Below are 5,470 nucleotides of genomic sequence, written 5' to 3'. Positions count from 1 at the left end.
TAGATTAAAAGAGACAAAAGGGCCATAATAATCAGAGGCAATAGGTGATCCTAGATTGGATACTGTTGTGGAAAACGAGTTATAAAGATATTTTAGAGTCAACTAGAGAAATTTAAATATAATTTGAATATTGGATGAGATAAAAATTTACTGTAGGCCGGGCTCAAGCCTGTAATGCCAGCACTTTGGGAGGCCGAGGAGGGTGGATCATGAGGTCAAGAAATTGAGACCATCCTGGCCAACGTGGTGAAACCCCGTCTCTACTAAAAATAAAAATAAAAAATTAGCCGGGTGTGGTGGCACGCGCCTGTGCTCCCAGCTACTCAGGAGACTGAGGTGGAAGAATCACTTGAACCCAGGAGGCGGAGGTTGCAGTGAGGCAAGATCGCGCCACTGCACTCCAGCCTGGTGACAGAGCAAGACTCTGTCTCAAAAAAAAAAAAAAAAAATTTACTGTAATGGAAAGTGGAGATGTTTGGCTGAAAAAAAGCAAGTTTTAGAATAAATGTTATCATTCATTTTAGTAAAAAGAAGGCCATAACCTAAGGTATTAATGATTGATATTTGGATAGTGGGTATCTGAACATTTTCCTTTTTTTTTTTTTTTTTAATGGTGAAAAGATATACATATATTTAGAATTAGCCAGCTGGACTCCATTTAGATGATCCCAATTTTGTTGGCAACATCCAAAGCATCGTAATCAGGAGCCAGTGGAACATATGCCTTCTTCTCTCCATCAGGCCGAATCAGGGTGTTGACCTTGGCCACATCAATGTCATAGAGCTGCTTCACAGCCTGTTTGATCTGGTGCTTGTTGGCTTTAACATCCACAATGAACACAAGTGTGTTGTTGTCGTCTATCTTCTTCATGGCAGACTCAGTGGTCAGCGGAAACTTGATGATAGCATAGTGGTCCAGTTTGTTTCTCCTGGGGGCGCTCTTCCGAGGATATTTGGGCTGCCTCCGGAGTCGCAGTGTCTTGGGCCGCCGGAAGGTGGGTGACGTGCGGATCTTCTTTTTTTTGTGGCTGTGGACACCTTTCAACACTGCCTTCTTGGCCTTTAAAGCCTTCGCTTTGGCTTCGGCTTTAGGCGGGGCAGGAGCTTCCTTCTTCGCTTTCGGCGCCATCTTGTGAAAAGCAACATTTTACTTTTTAATCATTTGCTTGTCTTTATTTTCTTTTTCTTTTCTTTTTTTTTTTTTTTTTTCCTCTCCTTTTTTGAGACGGAGTTTCGCTCTTGTTACCCAGGCTGGAGTGCAATGGCGCGATCTCGGCTCACCGCAACCTCCGCCTCCTGGGTTCAGGCAATTCTCCTGCCTCAGCCTCCCGAGTAGCTGGGATTACAGGCACGCGCCACCATGCCCAGCTCGTTTTTTGTATTTTTAGTAGAGACGGGGTTTCACCATGTTGACCAGGATGGTCTCGATCTCTTGACCTCGTGATCCACCCGCCTCGGCCTCCCAAAGTGCTGGGATTACAGGCGTGAGCCACTGTGCCCAGCCCAATTTTTGTCTTTTTTATCAGGCTTATTTTATTTTACACAATGGCTTCAAGGTCCATCCGTAAGGTAGCATGTGTCTGAATTTCACCTCCTTTTAATGCTGAATAACATTCCCTTATATGTATATATAAGGGAACCTTTGTTTACGCATTCATCAGTTGATGAACATTTGGGTTGCTTCCACATTTTGGCTTTTTTTTTTTTTTTCTTTTGGCTATTGTGACTAATGTTGTTATGAACACTGACATGGAAACATCCATTTGAATTCATGCTTTCAATTCTTTTGCGTACATACTCAGAAGTGGAATTGTTGAATCATATGGTAATTCTATTTTAATGTTTTGAGAGTTCCTTTGGAATTTTTTTTTGAGATGGAGTCTTGCTCTGCCGCCCAGGCTGGAGTATGGTGGCATAATCTCGGCTCACTGCAACCTCTGCCTCCCAGGTTCAAGCAATTCTCCTGCCTCAGCCTCCTGAGTAGCTGGGATTACAGGCATGAACAACCATGGCTGACGATTATTTTTATTTTTATTTGAGATGGAGTCTCACTGTGTTGCCCAGGCTGGAGTGCAGTGGTGAGATCTTGGCTCACAGCAACCTCCGCCTCCCGGGTTCAAACGATTCTCCTGCCTCAGTCTCCTCAGTAGCTGGGATTACAGGTATACGCCACCACGCCCAGCTAAGTTTTGCATTTTAAGTAGAGATGGGGTTTTGCCATATTGGCCAGGCTGATCTCAAACTCCCCACCCACCTCAGCCTCCCAAAGTGCTGGGATTACAGTCATGAGCCACTGTTCCCAGCATTTTTTTTTTTTTTTTTTTTTAGTAGAGACAGGGTTTCATCATGTTGGCCAGGCTGGTCTCAAACTCCTGACCTCAAGGGATCTGCCCGCCTCCGCCTTCCAATGTGCTGTGATTACAGGCGTGAGCCACCGTGCCTGGCCCCTTTGGAATTTTAACCTTTATGAAAGTTTATGAAAGTCACTTCCACAATGCAGGCCTCTGTTTCTTCATCTACAAATAAAAGGCGGGGTGAGAGGCAGAGGGAGGGCTAAATCAAGGGAGGGCTTTATGAGATTTCTAAGGAGCCTCCCAGCCTTACAGCTCACGATTGGATGATCACTTAGAATCCTGGACAAAAGGGCTGGTCCCCTCTTTAGAGTCTCTGTGAATACAAGTTGAACCGCTCTTCTTCCCAAGAGGCATATCTTGATTTTCACTTGGTGTTGGTTTTTAGAGGGACCTGGGGGTGGAGAGTGGAGGGTAAGTGTCTAAGGTTGCACAGGCTGGTACCGGGGCTCCTCTGCGTCTTCCCATCTCCTCCCAGTATTTCTTTCCCCACCCCCGCACGTGCTCAGTTTGCCTCTGCGTGTCAGAGACGAGTGGGTGAAGCCAAGGTCTAGGCCAGCCTGAAACAAAAACACTTGAAATTTCAGCAAGGAAATTTCATTAGAAGACACTGTACCATCTTCCAGTGTCACCATGGAGACGGCTGAGATGAGACTCACGAAAACCCTTGGACTCCAGCCTCCTTCCCCCCTCCCCGCCAATATCAGCTGCAGCTAAACCAGACTCCTCAGTGATTTGCAGAGACCTCTGCAGCCAGCACAATCATCCTGATATTTCCCTAAAATTCTGCAAAATTACCCACTGCCTCAGGATGAAGTCCAAAGTCCAAACTCCTTAACAAGGCTGAGTAGGTCTTGCACGGTCTGGCTTCAGCTTCTCTCAGGCCTCATTTATCGGCAACCCATATCTATGTTCCAGCCACACGGAGCTGCCGGAAAAGGGGAAAGCCAGGCACTTTCTTTGCTTTATTTTTATTTATTTATTTATTTTTTTGAGACGGAGTTTCACTCTTGTTACCCAGGCTGGAGTGCAATGGCGCGATCTCGGCTCACCGCAACCTCCGCCTCCTGGGTTCAGGCAATTCTCCTGCCTCAGCCTCCTGAGTAGCTGGGATTACAGGCACGCACCACCATGCCCAGCTAATTTTTTGTATTTTTAGTAGAGACGGGGTTTCACCATGTTGACCAGGATGGTCTCGATCTCTTGAACTCGTGATCCACCTGCCTCCACCTCCCAAAGTGCTGGGATTACAGGCGTGAACCACCACACCTGGCTATTTTTGTTTTTAATTAAAAGAATCTGTGCCAGGTGCGGTGGCTCACGCCTGTAATCCCAGCACTTTGGGAGGCCGAGGCGGGTGGATCAATGAGGTCAAGAGATCGAAACCATCCTGGCCAACTTGGTGAAACCCCGTCTCTACTAAAAATACAAAAATTAGCTAGGTGTGGTGGTGCGTGCCTGTAGTCCCAGCTACTCAGGAGGCTGAGGCAGGAGAACCTCTTGAACCAAGGAGGCACAGGTTGCGGTGAGCTGAGAGGCTGTCATTGTACTCCAGCCTGGGTAACAGAGTGAGACTCCGTCAAAAAAAAAAAAAAAAAGAAAAGAATTTTTAGGCCGGGTGCGGTGGCTCAAGACTGTAATCCCAGCACTTTGGGAGGCCAAGGTGGACCGATTACGAGGTCAAGAGATCGAGACCATCCTGGCCGACATGGCGAAACCCCGTCTCTACTAAAAATACAAAAATTAGGCCGGGCGCGGTGGCTCAAGCCTGTAATCCCAGCACTTTGGGAGGCCGAGGCGGGTGAATCATGAGGTCAAGAGATCGAGACCATCCTGGTCAACATGGTGAAACCTCGTCTCTACTAAAAATACAAAAAATTAGCTGGGCACGGTGGTGCGTGCCTGTAATCCCAGCTACTCAGGAGGCTGAGGCAGGAGAATTGCCTGAACCTAGGATGCGGAGGTTGCGGTGAGCCGAGATCGCGCCATTGCACTCCAGCCTGGGTAACAAGAGCAAAACTCCGTCTCAAAAAAAAAAAAAAAAAAAAAAAATACAAAAATTAGCTGGGCATGGTGGCATGTGCCTGTAGTCCCAGTTACTCGGGAGGCTGAGGCAGGAGAATTGCTTGAACCCGGGAGGCGGAGGTTGCAGTGAGCTGAGATCACGCCATTGCACTCCAGCGTGGTGCCTGGCGATAGAGCGACTCTGTCTCAAAAAAAAAAAAAAGATTTTTTTGGCTGGGCGCGGTTGCTCACACCTGTAATCACAGCACATTGGGAGGCCAAGGCAGGCAGATCACAAGGTCAGAAATTTGAGACCAATCTGGTCAAAATGGAGAGACCCTGTCTCTCCTAAAAATACAAAAGTTGGCCAGGCATGGTGGCTCCTGCCTGTAATCCAAGCACTTTGGAGGCCAAGGTGGGCGGATCACCTGAGGTCAGGAGTTCAAGACCAGCCTGACCAACATGGTGAAACCCCGTCTAAAAAAAAAAAAATGTTACCTGGGGGTGGTAGTGGCATGTGCCTGTGGTTCCAGCTACTTGAGAGGTTGAGGTGGAAGAATCGCGTGAACTCAGGAGGCAGAGGTTGCAGTGAGCCAGGATTGCATCACTGCACTGCAGCCTGGGTGACAGAGTGAGACTCTATCTCCCCGCCCCCACCAAACACTCAAATTATAGCGATGCGGTCTCGCTATGTTGCCCAGGCTGGTCTCAAACTCCTGGTGTCAAGTGAGCCTCCCACCTCAGCCTCCCAAAGTGCTAGAATTACAGACATGAGCCACTGTGCCTGGCCAAGTCGTGCACTTTCGAGCTTCCAGGATGCCACGTGCACTTCTCCCTCACCTTCGAATACTTGCCCCCCACACTCCTTTCTCAACTCTAACCTGTAAGACATCTATCAGGGAACACCTCCTCCAAGAAGGCCTTACAGCTTGCCGGGATGGCACATGTGCTTTTTGTGCACCCACACTTGACTGTATGGGTCCCCTTTTGACTCAATGCTGTCCCACTGCCATGGCTGGTGCCGAGAGGAAGCACCCAGCGATACTGACCAGGCCACTCATAAAACCGCAGGACATTGAAAACTGCCTACCTACCTCACAGGAGCGTTGTGAGGA

At 48.1% G+C, this 5,470-nt stretch overlaps 1 pseudogene; it reads right to left on the bottom strand.

The window, feature by feature from the left end:
• Positions 1 to 586: 586 nt before the first annotated feature.
• On the bottom strand, positions 587 to 1,129 carry LOC120368081 (large ribosomal subunit protein uL23 pseudogene; annotated as a pseudogene).
• Between the last annotated feature and the right edge of the window lie 4,341 nt (positions 1,130 to 5,470).

The sequence above is a fragment of the Saimiri boliviensis genome, chromosome 5 (genome assembly GCF_048565385.1).
Source record: "Saimiri boliviensis isolate mSaiBol1 chromosome 5, mSaiBol1.pri, whole genome shotgun sequence".
In the NCBI taxonomy this organism is placed as follows: domain Eukaryota; kingdom Metazoa; phylum Chordata; class Mammalia; order Primates; family Cebidae; genus Saimiri; species Saimiri boliviensis.
Note: the sequence above shows the minus strand (reverse complement) of the source record. Positions and strands in the feature narration are given on the sequence as shown.